At 34.4% G+C, this 2,500-nt stretch overlaps 1 protein-coding gene across 1 annotated transcript in view; it reads right to left on the bottom strand.

Moving 5' to 3' along the window:
* LOC119596551 (F-box only protein 43-like) overlaps positions 1-693 on the bottom strand; it is a 7,690-nt gene extending 6,997 nt beyond the window's left edge. Inside the window, exon 1 of the mRNA XM_037945853.1 lies at positions 568-693. The gene's annotated coding sequence lies outside the window, so the exon portion shown is untranslated. The remainder of the gene's footprint in view (positions 1-567) is intronic.
* Positions 694-2,500: the final 1,807 nt, after the last annotated feature.

Here is a 2,500-nt window from a genome sequence, read left to right as displayed (position 1 = left end):
ATACTATTCTACACCACAATTCTTAAATAAATACAAGAAAATGAAACAGAAAGCATAATATTAAAATGATCACAATTATATCCGCATAATAACAGCCAAACCAATTCCAATGGTCAAAATTCCTGAAATACTGTTCTAAATTGAACTTCGATCTTTGTTCATAGTTTCCTTCCCCTTACCTCTAGTGAGTACTAGCCAAAATATAGGCCAAGAACGCTTGAACCTTTAAAAAATTGGCAAAAAATGCGAACTTCTAATTCAGCACATCTGGCCAAGGCGGTCCACTTTAGTCTCATTTCATCTCAACTGCGCTCTTAAAAACGTAAAAAGGATAGAGATATCTACCAAAACCCTAACAGAAACGAGCGGACTTTACGATAAAGAAACGGAAATCATGAGGAAACTTTCCAAAAATCAAATACTTCAAACGCACAAATTCCCGGGAAAATCACCTCCGCCCTCTGGGGCAGGCAACGCACTGCCATGCAAAAAACCAACATTCTTCCTACTATTTCGAACATCAGGCGATATTTACCCACTCCAGACCAGAGGGGGATATTGTCTCACCTGGAATCTAAGTCGGCAGCGATTAATATCGTCCTCTAGACGGCTCTAATAACGAAAATACGCGGCGGCCTCATCGGTAGGCCAAGACCCCAACGACTGAAAGCGAGTTTGAAAGTGCGAGCGGATTCCGGCCGTGACGTCACAACGTAAACAGTAAACAAGCGACGTTCAAGTCTGGACAAAAAGGCTTCTCAATCTTTTGTTTAAACTAATATTGATCATAGAAGAGAGAATTATATATTAATTATTTACAAATGTCGATTTGATCCCTGGCACTAAGTATTCGCTGGGTAGTTAGGACGGAATTGTTGTCTTACAAGTTAGTTCCTCTTGATTAATTATACTTTCAAATACACACTTATAATAGCTTCCAAAACTGAGAAATAATTTTTAATGATATGCATGGGTTTTCATGGGTTATATTACAAAAAGTATACATATGCCTTCCTTTCGCAGCCAAAGTCCAACCTCGAACGCTCCCCCGCCGTACATTTAAGTTTGAATTAAAAACAGGCCATTTAAAACAGGTGTACCGCTGAGACTGCTGCCGTTGATGACGACTGCAGCAATAACAGCACATTATTATAATTCATACTAATCAAAATATAACAACTAGAAAAAATCAAGACATATCAGTAGGATAACGTGAATATAAGACTTTCATCATGACCGACAACAGGAAGTGTTCGTTCGATCTTCCCGAATTTTCTAAATGAACGAAAAACGAATAAAACATCTTCCTAATGTCGAAAGTTATAGAATATTATATTCAAATAGGCGTATGAACACAACGCGATATGTGAGACTGCTCATTTCCTATCAACTTCACGTGACTGCGAGCAACAAATGCACAAGCGAACACGTTACGTGGTATTACCCAATTTGAATAGGAACGGGAAAAGGTGTAAAAGATAAATGCTAATGCGAAATTAATAGCTCAGAACATCAGACACTTTTTCCCTTTTCATTTTATTAAGATGAAGATAAAGAAATTATCTAATTTGGGTTATCAAAATTATAGAAAACGGAAACGGACAGAAATGGCGAGCGCGGGAAATCAGAGATAAATTCTTATGCACATTTTTCCTATTGTGTTGTTCTCACAAAACGGAAATAAAAAAGTTATTTGCTTCATGAAATAAACCGAAACTAAGATCTTACATACAGCCCCTTTCAAACTAAGAACATTTCAAGAACGCGAGTTTATATTTTAGTTCACTCAAGTCTATTTATATCTCTTCCGCGGTAGGCAACAGTATTATTAATAAACCCCGGGGCAATATATATATATATATATATATAAGAATATAATATATAGATATTTTATGAGATACCTCTATATATAATAATATATATAGATTATATATATAGATCGTGTGTGTGGGTGTGTGTGTTGTGTGTGTTGTCTTTATATATATCTATATATATATATATAGATATATATATATATATTATATATATAATATATATATATATATATATACCAAATATCACACATACCATTACATATATATGTAATAAATGTATATATGTAAAATTAGCACATATTATATACAAATATTAAACTACATACATTATATATAAACTATGTATAAACAACATTATATAGATGTATATATACAGAAATAAAGTGTATATATACACATCATGTGTGTTGTGTGTGTGTGTAATATATATATATATAATCATATATATTATTATATTATTTTTTTTTTTTTTTTTTTTTTTTTTTTTTTTTTTTTTTTGTTTTTACAGCCAGTCAATTCCACGGCCTCTTTCAACATTACTGAGAGGTTATATGGCCAGTGACACCCTTGCATGATCGGGACTTGCCCTTCCTAATAACCGCGGTTTGTTGCCACGGCGGCGAACTCCCCTACGGACACTGCGTTTGACTTCCAAGGAGATATGTCGTGGCTAGGAGGGCATCGAG

Source organism: Penaeus monodon, chromosome 38 (genome assembly GCF_015228065.2).
Source record: "Penaeus monodon isolate SGIC_2016 chromosome 38, NSTDA_Pmon_1, whole genome shotgun sequence".
Lineage (NCBI taxonomy): Eukaryota > Metazoa > Arthropoda > Malacostraca > Decapoda > Penaeidae > Penaeus > Penaeus monodon.
The sequence above is the reverse complement of the archived record's forward strand: the minus strand, read 5'-3'. Positions and strand labels throughout refer to the sequence as shown.